The sequence below is a fragment of the Asparagus officinalis genome, chromosome 8 (genome assembly GCF_001876935.1).
Source record: "Asparagus officinalis chromosome 8, Aspof.V1, whole genome shotgun sequence".
In the NCBI taxonomy this organism is placed as follows: domain Eukaryota; kingdom Viridiplantae; phylum Streptophyta; class Magnoliopsida; order Asparagales; family Asparagaceae; genus Asparagus; species Asparagus officinalis.
Window position 1 is genome coordinate 9,376,402 of NC_033801.1, and position 12,371 is coordinate 9,388,772.

The 12,371-nt window shown below is 39.6% G+C and overlaps 1 pseudogene; it reads right to left on the reverse strand.

Moving 5' to 3' along the window:
• Positions 1–12,369, reverse strand: part of LOC109820815 — an 86,632-nt pseudogene extending 74,263 nt beyond the window's left edge.

Consider the following 12,371-nt stretch of genomic DNA (forward strand, 5'->3'; position numbering starts at 1 on the left):
GTTGGAGAGAGAGATGAAAACAGACAAACACATGACCGGGACTCGCGAAACAATCCACCCACGGGTGGCTCGCCCAAGCCGGATCCAACCCTGAGGTGGCTCTGCTGGCCGAGCCACTCAGGGTGGCTCGGCGCTAAGGCCGAGCCCCCTTGAGGTGGCTCGTGCCGAGCCACCTCAGGGGTCTCGCATAAAGGCCGAGCGCACCCTAAGGTGGCTCGGCAGGCCCGGCACCCCAGGGGTTGGCTCGGGCATAGCGCGAGCCACCCCACGGGTTGGCTCGCCAAGCGCGAGCCACCCATGAGGTGCTAGGCTCAAGAACTGTGCGCGCAGCACGAGTTCTGAGTGCTATTAAATAGGCCTTGTGCTCATTTGTTTCAGAGGTTGGAATTTTGGAGAGAGGCGAAGCCATCTGCTGATGAAGATCCAGATCTAGAAAAAAGATCACAACTTGAAAGGTCTGGAGACTGGACTTTCAGATCCGGTCTCGGCGATCACCACTGCCAAATAAGAGCAGGAGTCGAGAGAGATTTGGATTTGAGATCTACGACGACACGACTCTGGTTCCGATCTAAGCTTGTTCTTAGATGCCCGGATTCGATGCGGGTGTTTCCTGTGTGAAACAATCTCCCGGCTGATTATTCCCGTGGTGGAGATAATTACGCTCGTGCATATCGTTTAATCCGACCGGATCGAGATCACGCGTGGGTCCACGGCAAATACCCCGGCGCGGCAAAGAACCACCAAAGCGAGCGCCGCACAAAACAGGAGCTTCGCGATTAGTTCGATCTATAATTACAGGAAAATTGTAAATCTTGGTTTTACTTTGTTTTCCTTTGATTTTTTCATTTGTAACCGGGATCTAATAGAAAAGACGCCGGATCTTTGTAACGCATAAAGTTGTTAACTGAGAAGCAATGATATTCAAACAATGAAGAGCTAACGATTTCTCCCCGGCGAACAATCAATAAGTTTAACAAAGTAATTATGCGTCTCGTTCTCGTTTTTGAGTATGAATGTGTTGAATGCGACTGTGTAATTCAACAAGTTCAGTGGGATAAAGTGATCATTTCTGGTTTGGTATTCGATGACATCTGCTTGCCACTAATGATATAGGCATTGTTGCGCAGCGAGACAAGAGATTCTATCAAGAATATGAAATGAATAGATCTTGGGGACGCCTCTTGTTATATTGGGATCCCGATACATGCGAGATCTGTCTCGGGTATTCTTGGATTATCACAAAAGAGCTATAATCGATACGTTACTTAATAAGGTTTGGCATGCAAGTTGCAGAGTAGCCATGTGACACCCAGCTGTTGGCTAAAGGAGACAAGTTTAGGTCTCAATCAGTGGCCCTAAAGGTAACGCTTGAAATTCAGGAAATGCAGAAGAACCTAATGCTATCGCTGTAGGAAGTCTAATGTATCTAGCTCAGGTATTGTAACGCGTCGGATATTGCGTACATTGTTGAGGATGTTTAGGCAGAAGTACTTAAGCAACCCTGGATGGATCATTGATAGGCATTCAAAAGGGTTATGGGGTATTCAGAAAACACACGATTACATCCTCACGATACCAGAAAATCAGAGAATTAAGAGGTCATTGGGTATTCGCGACTTAACTGATTTTGGCTGGATGGCCGAAGAATAGCAGGAGTCTATCATCAGCTATCATTATAATGTTAGCAGGAGGAGCTATATCATGGAAAAGTGGTCAACAAAACTAGTAGCTTCCTCCACTATGGCAGCAAGATATTTGTAGTAGCTTCTATGAGGCATCGCATCAGTGGAATATGGCTGGCGAAATTTTGTCAACGGGCTGCGCATTTTGGAAAATTTGAAGAGCCACTAAAGGCTATATTGTGACAATGAAATCTGCAACGTAAATAAAATAGTATTTCCAATAACAACAGAGAGTCAACTAACGTCAAAACTGACCTATTGATCGCATATTCATAGTTCTCTGTGTGTGAAAGAAAGGGTACATGAGTGACGATATCCATAGAGCACAATTGGGATAAAAAAAAAAAAAAAAAAAAAACTCCATGAGTCAGCTGATCCTCTACTAAGCGGACTGCCGTACCTAAGGTCTTCATGAGCATTACTGTGCTCATGATAAAAAGAGTGTGGTATTATTTGAGGATATTAATGTTTACGTGGGAGTTGTATTGTGGTGCTTTATGTTTGTTTGTATTGTCATGATTCGAATAAATGTTTTCAGTTAAGACAAACTCGTAGCCTTATGTTTTGGTTTTGACCCTCACTAAGGAGGACCAGTTGAGAAGATAGAGTACTGATGCACATTGCATGTAATTTCATGCTGGCACATCCATGAATTGATCTATTGTCATTTGATTGTATGTGTATATGTGACATTGAGTGGGTCGAGTCACTATAAATGTGACGAGCCGTGTTGATCCTATATTGATATAGTCAATGGACGCAATTGTATCGCAATACCCTTTTCAGTGATAGCAATTTTTGAGGGCTCCAATAAGGTATACACAATTTAAGGTAATCATATGTGTCCAAGTGGGAGATTGTTGGATTTATATCTATAATAATATCATTTGTGGGCACAGATGATTAATCTACAATGTGTTTGCTAATCTTCAGGATAACCCACTAAAGTGTCAATTAATGTTGGGTTAATTTGGTAATTTAAATAAGTCCATTGGGTTAATATGTGCAGATACGCAGGTTGTCATTGTGATTTATGAGGGGCTAAATAATAAAAGTAACAACATCGTATAACATAAGGGGTTATGGTCGCCTAAACCTAGGTTACAATTGCTCTAATTCTCTTCACAACCCTCTAATGAGAGAAATTCGGTGCTAGAGAAAACCCTAAGGTTAAGAAGATCCAAACCCAAAAATCAGATCGAAGCAATGGATTCAGGGTATAGCAAGCTTCCGCTCTTTTAGATCCTTGTTAATCTCTTTGAATTAATCATGGCTATATGGTTTTAGATCTCAAGTTTTTATGATGTAGATCTAACATTAGTGTGATGAAGATTACCTTGGTTTGAAGGGGCAGTAGCCAACTCGTACAGAGGCGTATAAATATCAAAAACAACAATCTTAATTAAGCCCCGCATGCTTCTTCATCAAAGAACCCCTGAGCATCACCATTCAACCACTCAACACAACCTTTACTTCCCCATCCCAAACAAAGAAATGGAAGCAGGAAGACAACCCAGAGGAGGCAAAGTAGTGACCCCAATCTTTCTAGCACCCAGTCCATATAAACTCTCGACAACATTCGAAAAATTCTCAATGAGATTAATCGAAGAGAATTGATCGGCAGTGTAGAATTTGTTGAGGTAAGGGTTGATGTAGTAGTTTTGGATGAAGTCGTTGCTGCCTGCGCTGATGATGTAGAGTGAGCCTGAGATGATGGAGGTTGATTGAGATTTGGTTGTGAGGTTTGAGAGTTTGGATTGGTATTCTTCGTAGTAGTTTAGTTGTTGAGATAATGGTATTGCATGCTGCAACAATGGGATTAGGATGGGGATTAGTGGTTAATTGTGCAAGGAGATATACTAACATCAATGGAAATTCTAGTTCCATACTGATATTTATAAATAGAATTACGCTTTTAGCCGAAGTTGAAGGTTGATAGATATTTACTCTTGAATGAAATTAGTAACCAATCTGAGGGTGAGAGAGTCAAAATTTTGTTGGATAATTTGATGATCTAGGCATGAATAGATGAACTAGAAATATAAATTAATTCGTTCACCGACGAAAATAATGGAAGTCTTCTCCTCTCTCCTCCCGTAGCCAATGATGGGAATTAGGTCTCTTTTCTGCATACGGTTTAGAGGAGGGACTCCCACCCTTTAAATAGATATTTGTGATTAACCCTACCCATCATGGTTTAATCACAACCGTGGGATTACACTCCGGTTGATCCTATCCTTTAGATATTCAAGATAACCACCCAACTTGATAAACTTGAAACTGTCTAACCAGACCATGTTGTTAGCATCCTGATCCTAACTTGAATCGATGACAACTTTAAATCAAATCCAAAATCGAGTAGGTTGGGCCACTTGGGTTCGTTGGATTAATCGAACCCAACAATCTCCCACTTGGCACAACATACCTCATTTTAATTTTCAAAAAACATTTAAAATTTTTAAAACTTTTAAAGTCGGGTGCGCACCCATTTATTTTAGAAAACAACTTGTTGCCATGATTCTAATTAGAATAGTTTCCGAAGCCTTTTCCTTAAAACAAAAGTACCACTAATGGTTGATCGTGAAAACACTATATGCTCTAATATGGCACAAGGTCACTCCACGGTCCAACCGCTAGTACCGCTAATGTTCTAAAGATATTTTCCTTATGGTGGTTTTAGTGGAGTGTAATAGAGCCATACATCCCTTATGGTCAAATCCGATGTACGCCCTTAGGTGTCCTCTGCAACATACACAAACATGTATGCCATTCTGAAACTTTTACCGGCATCCGCCATGTGAAAACCATCAACTTTAGTCCAGAACGAAAGCCTCAAATATGATGCCCAATCATATTCAGCTTCTGCACAAATTTAAGAGTCTCTTTACTTTAACCTTTATGACTCTATGGACCACTATCTTTAATTCGAGTTTCTTTACGATTAACTTGAAACTCTTTACTTTAAACTTTAGTTTTCTTTACTTTAAAATATATATCAAGCAACAATGACCAAGAACACAATGCTTGAAAATATCAAACTGCTAAAAATTAGCACAATAGTTTCTTTATGAGCTCAAAGCAATCCAGAATATAGTACTTGAAAATAAAACAAAACTACTATGACAACTGAATCTCACTGATCATATAGAATCAAAAGACTCTAAAACACCCATATTGGATACATGTTCCTTGAAGAGCCCTGGAGAAATTCCCTTGGTCAAAGGATCAGCAATCATCAATTGAGTCGGCAGATGATGAACCTCAATCAATCCTTGTTCGACCTTATCAAGGACTAACAAGTACTTCACACCGATGTGCTTATTCCTGCTAGAAAAATTCTTGTTCTTTACAAACTGTACGACTACCTGATTGTCACAATACAATTTTACTGGTCTCTGAATGGAATCCACCACCTTTAGTTCACTGATGAAATTCTTGAGCCAAGAGGCATGCAATGTTGCTTCAAAAACAGCAACATACTCTGCCTCCATGGTGGATGTCGTCACTAAGGACTGCTTGACACTTTTCTAGGAAACTGCTCCTCCAGCGAGCAGAAATATATAACCTGATGTTGATTTCCTGCTATCCGCACATCCGGCAAAATCTGAATCTGAATAACCAACGACTTCTATATTTTCAGACCTTCTGTAGACCAACATAAAATCCTTGGTCCTTAGCAAATACCGCAAAACCTTTTTTACAGCTTTCCAATGAGCTACACCAGGATTTTGCTGAAACCTGCCTAATATTCCCACGATATAACTGATGTCCGGCCTGATGCATGACACCACATACATTAGACTGCCAACTACAGAGACATACTCCTCAGAGTTCACGAGCCTACGCTCAACTTCATTTCGTGGGCATTGAGATTTGTTGAACATATCTCCTTTGACAACTGGGGCTTCACCTGGTGCACAAAACTTCATGTCATATCGTTGAAGGACTGCCCAACAAGCCTTTAGTTCGATCTCTATGGATCTTGATGCCCAAAACATAATGAGCATCTCCGAGGTCTTTCATATCAAAATGCCTCGAAAGAAAATCTTTAGTCTCATGTAGGAGATGAATATCACTGCTGGCAAGTAATATATCATCTACATATAATACTAGAATGAGGAATCGGCTCCCACTGATTTTAAGGTATATGCAGCGATCGACAGGATTCTCTTGAAAGCTATTTGATGTTATCACTTGATGAAATTTTAAGTACCATTGTCTAGAAGCCTGTTTGAGACCATATATTGACTTCTTCAATCTGCAGACCAGATCTCCTTTAACTGCAAACCCTTCAGGCTATGTCATAAAGATTTCCTCATTAAGATCTCCATTCAAGAATGCCGTCTTGACATCCATCTGATGGAGCTCAAGATCAAAATGGGCGACGAGAGCAAGAACTATCCTAAGAGAATCTTTCTTAGATACTGGAGAAAAAGTATCGACGTAGTCAATCCCTTCTCTCTGCTTGAAACCCTTGGCCACTAGCCTGGCCTTGAATCTCTCAATGTTTCCTTCAGAATCCCTTTTTGTCTTGAAGACCCATTTGCATTCCATCGCTCTAGCTTTGTTAGGCAAAGGTACCAACTCCCAAACATAGTTCTTTTCCATTGATTGAAGCTCTTCTTCCATAGCCTTCAGCCATTCAGCTGCATGAATGATGTCTCTAACTTCTGAGTATGATAAGGGATCATCGGATTCTGGATCAATGCATCCACTTTCTTGAAGATAGATCTCATAGTCATCGGGTATGGCAGATCTTCTGACTCTAGAGGATCTTCTAACAGGTTGTGGTTCTTCTGCAGGTACAAAAGTTTCTTGAACTGGAGGAGGTGACATGCTATCTGGAAGAGTAGGGAATCTAGAAATGACATCTAATAGCGGAAGCGACTGCTCATCTTCTAAAACTTCCTCAAAACTCAGACCACGATGTTCTGAAGAAGCATTAGGGTCTTCCAGAAACTCAGCATGTTGTGTCTCAAAGAACTGGGTAGACCGAGAAGAACAATAGAACCTGTAGCCCTTAGATCTTGCAGGATAGCCAACAAAGCGACACGACACTGTTCGGGCTTCTAATTTCTTAATGTCTGGATTATAAGGCCGCGCCTCTGCTGGACATCCCCAAACACGTAGATGACCAAGACTAGGATCCCTGCAAGTCCAAAGCTTGAACGGGGTCTCTGCTACCGCCTTACAAGGAAGACAATTGATGATATATACAGCTGTCTTCAATGCCTCACCCCAAAAACTTTCAGGCAAATCTGAATGACTCATCATGCTGCGAACAGCATCTTGATAAGTACGATTTCTTCTTTCAGCTACTCCATTTTGCTGTGGAGAACCTGGGAGAGTGTACTGAGGAACAATGCCTTGTGACCTCAAATACTCAATGAAGGGACCATGATTTGTGCCGTCCTGATCGCTTTTACCATAGAATTCCCCACCTCGATCAGAATGCACAGATTTAATCTTTCTTTCTAATTGTTTTTCAACTTCAGCTTGAAAGATCTTGAAAACATCCAGCGCCTCATATTTGTGGTGAAGAAGAAAAATATAGGCATAGCGCGAAAAATCATCTATGAAAGAGATGAAGTATCGCTGACCACCATGAGAGGGAGTGGGAAAAGGTCCACAAATATCTGTATGAATGAGATCAATGAGACCTTCACTCCTGGAGGCTTCAAATTTTCTCAATTTAATCATCTTTCCCTTGATATAGTCAACATATGTACCAAAATCAGAGAAATCTAACTGTTCAAGAGCACCAGACTTTACTAAGGATTCCAATCGCTTTCTTGAAGCATGTCCCAATCTCTGGTGCCGAAGTATGGAAGAATTGCTATTAAGCCTAGGACGCTTTGTACCAGACGAAGATGAATTCACAGACATGCAGAGAGGGGAAGGGAAAGATGCATCCGGATTTAATCTATAAAGACCGTCAATCAAGAAACCATGTCCGATAACATCCAAACCATTTCTGATAGAGACAGAATTATTCTCGAAAACAAAGCTATAACCAGATCCAGAAAGTCTAGAAACTGAAATAAGATTCCTTCTCATGGAAGGTACGTAGAAAGTGTCTGATAAAACTAAGGAAACTCCAGAATCCAAGCGCAGACTGAAAGTCCCAACGAGCTCCACCTTCATAGGCTGTGAGTTTCCCAAAAATAGCTGCTCATTTGCCCTTGCCTTCCGACTGTGGATTATTCCATGTGATGAAGTTGAAATGTGCACAGAGGCACCAGAATCAATCCACCAAGAATTTGAAGGAACATCAACTAAATTTGTTTCACAACAAACATGAACTAAATCCCTACAAACTGTACTGTACTGTCTCGCTCTAACGGATTCCTCATTCTGCTTCTGGATAAACTGTCCGTCCATCTGTATTACACCATGAACATATAAATCAAATGAGACCTTTAATTTTATTAACTTTAATATTTCCACATCCAATTTAGGGTTAGAATGGATGAGTCAGAGTGTTTTACGTATGCAACCTTCCACTCTGCAGGACAGGCGGGTGCATCATCTCATCACACCTTTGGGCAAGTGATTTGACATCTATTCGCCCCCCAAATGTGATATATAATCACCTACAGAACTAGCCTACACAGTGTCAGTTTGATTTGAACACTTCCTAACCTTTGGGCAATAGGGTTATTCTCCTCTCACTGACATGTTTCAACTATCCTGCACCACTTATCCTGTAGGGGATTTCCTAGACACCTTTGGGCAAGACTAGTAGTCCATCCACAGATAAGTGAAACCTTCTGTCCAAATGAGACTAAACTCAACCTTAGAAAATTAGGGTATTATAGGTTGGTCACCTTTGGGCAAGACACTAACCTACTATACCATAATTTCCAAGTGACTGTTTTACTGATCTTCCTTAACCCCATAGGTTGATCTAATACTGTAATCCGTTTTATCATGAACCCAAATATTTACCCCCACCTGAATTAAGGATATAATCAGGGTAAATCAATTATCTTTATGTGCATACAATAATCTTTATGAATTGTCCAAATTACTGTATTAAAACTTTATAAAAAGAAAATTAAAACTGTATAGTTGAAAAGTACACAAAATGATCTTTCCAACGACTATTTATGGGCTCAAATCGGACTTAAAACGGATCTGTAACGACCAAAACAAAATGAATGGTCAAAACTGTAATGGGTCGGGTCTGGAAATTAACGGATCTGGCCCATTACATAATGGCTTGGGTCAGATTTTAATGGATCCAATCCATTACTGTAGCGGGTTGGGTCCATTACATACTGGATTGGATCTTCCTTAATGGGTTATATAATTCAAATAATAAAAGATATTTAATTAGATTAATTAATTAATCAAAACCCTAACCCTAAACCCACCGGATCCAAGAGGAAGCTATCTGCCGCCGCCATCACCCAACACCGGCCGTAAGCGTCATCACCGGCTGCAAGATCTAAGTTCATATTTTGGACATGCCATGAACATGATTTACGGCCGTGATAGAACGGCAGAGCTTTAAAAAAAAACTTATATTTTTTATTTATTTATTAATCCACTAGTTCACCGCTAGTCTATATGCGGCCATGGCTGCAGAGCTTTTCCAGTTAACAAAAGAAATAATATTCTAGATCAAAAATAATATTCATTGGAAAAGTTTGCTGCGGCCATGATTAAAAAAAAAGTTTGCTGCAGAAAAGTTCCGTGGCCATGACAGGAGTTTTTTTCATCTAGTGGCAAAGGTGAAATTATTGTAGATCAAAAGAACTCCAGCAGCAAAAGAAAGACCCAAAAAAATTTATTATTTTAATCCGAAAATAAAAACTTTAATTCTAGATCAAAAATCATGCACAATCTAGGCTCTGATACCACTGTTGGATAATTTGATGATCTAGGCATGAATAGATGAACTAGAAATATAAATTAATTACCGTTCACCGACGAAAATAATGGAAGTCTTCTCCTCTCTCCTCCCGTAGCCAATGATGGGAATTAGGTCTTTTTTCTGCATACGGTTGAGAGGAGGGACTCCCACCCTTTAAATAGATATTTGTGATTAACCCTACCCATCATGGTTTAATCACAACCGTGGGATTACACTCCGGTTGATCCTATACTTTAGATATTCAAGATAACCACCCAACTTGATAAACTTGAAACTGTCTAACCAGACCATGTGGTTAGCATCCTGATCCTAACTTGAATCGATGACAACTTTAAATCAAATCCAAAATCGAGTAGGTTGGGCCACTTGGGTTCGTTGGATTAATCGAACCCAACAAATTTTTCATTCAGCGGTGTAATTGCAAAAATTAAACTACATGGATAATAAGTTTCAAACTTCAAAGTGTGATATCTATAGCTACATCCGAGCTCATGTTCAATCAACTCCGAAATGTGAGGTTATTACAGACTTAACCTCACATTTATTGTCAATGAACTATTTATTAGCTTATAAAGTACTAATGTCCAGATTGAGTTATATTTCGGCTCTCCCTATACGCACTAGAAGGGTGCAACATAAAAACATCCTTCTTCAACACATACTGAAATATTAGAAATCTCTTTGCAACACATTGACATCATGTAATATCTATATATATAAAAGGTCTAGATGTCCATTATGAAATCGTAAGGTCAAATGTTGATAAAAATTTGGAGTAAAATGGCAATAAGTGGGCATTATAGTACAGAGAGTAAATTTGCAATTAACTTAAAAATCAAATTCCATATTTTTACAGACATGATTGTTAAAGATTTCAGGGAGAAATTAAACAAAAATAAAGAAATAAAAAGAGGCTTTTAGGCATTTCTGTAATTTTTTAATATAGATTTGGGCTAATATATACAAATTCATGATTTCTGTGTTGTAACCACATTTGTTGCGTAAATATTTTTTCAAAGATTCGTCTCAATTAAAAAAAAAACTTGCAATTTAAACCTTTCTACTCACATATAAAATTGCAGTTTTTTCATAATACCCAGATCCAGCCGAAGCAAAATTAGCACCAATCAGTAAATTCTTCCCAGATGCCTGTGGACTCAAATATGCTGGTGCAAAGCTAGTAAACCCCAGAGTCTCAGCTACAAAAAAATAAAATAAAATAAAAAATAAAAATAAAAAAGAACGAAACACTTACAATTTCACCCGAAAAGGGGACTCAACTGCAAAGCTTCTAACATTAAAAATCACCAGTATAATCTGTAGCCAGCTTCCCATTGCAAAACCTCCCAGTTGGCTTATGACTAGAAAAATCCCTGCCATAAGGAGGGAAGTCTGCTTTAATAACCGTGGGGAGATAATCATTGTTTCCGACGTCGACTGTTGAGTCTCCGAAGGTTATGATTGCCGGAACGAGGGCGGTCGACGACTGTCCGTGGCCAGAGTAAAGAGGAGAGGAGGAGAACTAGGGCTAGTAAAATTGTCATTGTTGCATAACTGGCCATGATGCAAATGTATGTGACTACTTATAGATTAGGAGGTAGATTTGGTTATGTGCACTGAAAAATATGGATGGAGACGAAATTGATGTTGCTCTTCCTTTATTGCTTTTGTACTAAATTGTGGTGTACATGGGCCCGGTAATAGCTAGCTCTTGTTTGCAGCACTTGGAAGAAGTCTCATATATTTGAATTGAGGCAGGTTAGCACATTAGCTTATAAAATCATAACCATCTTTCCTCATCGTAACATGGTTTTGGTACAGCGGCTGGGTCATTTGACGTGTTTAGAGCAATTCATATTCAAATCTTACGGGCCATAAATTTCTTCAGCCGGTGTTAAAAAAAACGCTCTATAAGTTCATGTTTCGATCCTTGAAAGGCGTCAATCTGTGTTAGAATATAAAATTATAACCCTCAAGCCTCGCCGTAAGTTTGGAATTTTGATGCGGCGGAATTTGACAAGGAAAACCGTAAAAACTATGGTTTCAACTCAAAGAGACGAGTTAAAAATTAACTTGAGTTTGAATTCTCTCGAAGGAGGTCTTCCTGCTTCCCTCTCTCACTGTTCAAAATTAGAGGTACTTTTTTCTGCGGGATAACAAGCTCCAAGGCGAAATTCCAGTCAGTCTCAGCAATTGTTCTAGCCTGCAGGTCCTAAATTTAAGAAACAACAGCCTTATAGGACGTATACCACCTTGTTAACAAGTCTTTCCTTGCTTTCTGATCTCTGTCTGGAAACAAATTATATGGTGGCTATCTCATTTGTTTAAGATAATTCTATTGGGTTGATTTGGTCATATTTGACCGGGTCAAATTATCGAAACTCACCTAGGTATTTGAAGCCTCTGTACCCCTCACCTTTGTTGGAGGGCAAATAGACCAACTTGTCAGGAGGAGATGACTTGAGGTGTGAAGTGCTGATTGCAGAGACCAACTTCCACCTTCAGTAAGTCCAGGTCTTCCACTGATGCCCAAGGATAAAAGTCCAGGTCTTCCACCTTAAGTAAGTCCAGGTCTTCCACTGATGGTTATTTATTGTCCACATTAATTTGCATTACACGGTTGAATATTCCAATAACTTCAATTCTAGAAAGCGAGACTACTGCTGACAATTCTTTGAATGGTGCTGAACTTTTAATCAACTACGATTTTAGCTGAGACTCGTGTATGAAGACTGAAAGACCTTAAAGCTATAAATAGATAGTAAGAATTCGATCATGTATCATTCATATCACATTTGCAGAATCCATTC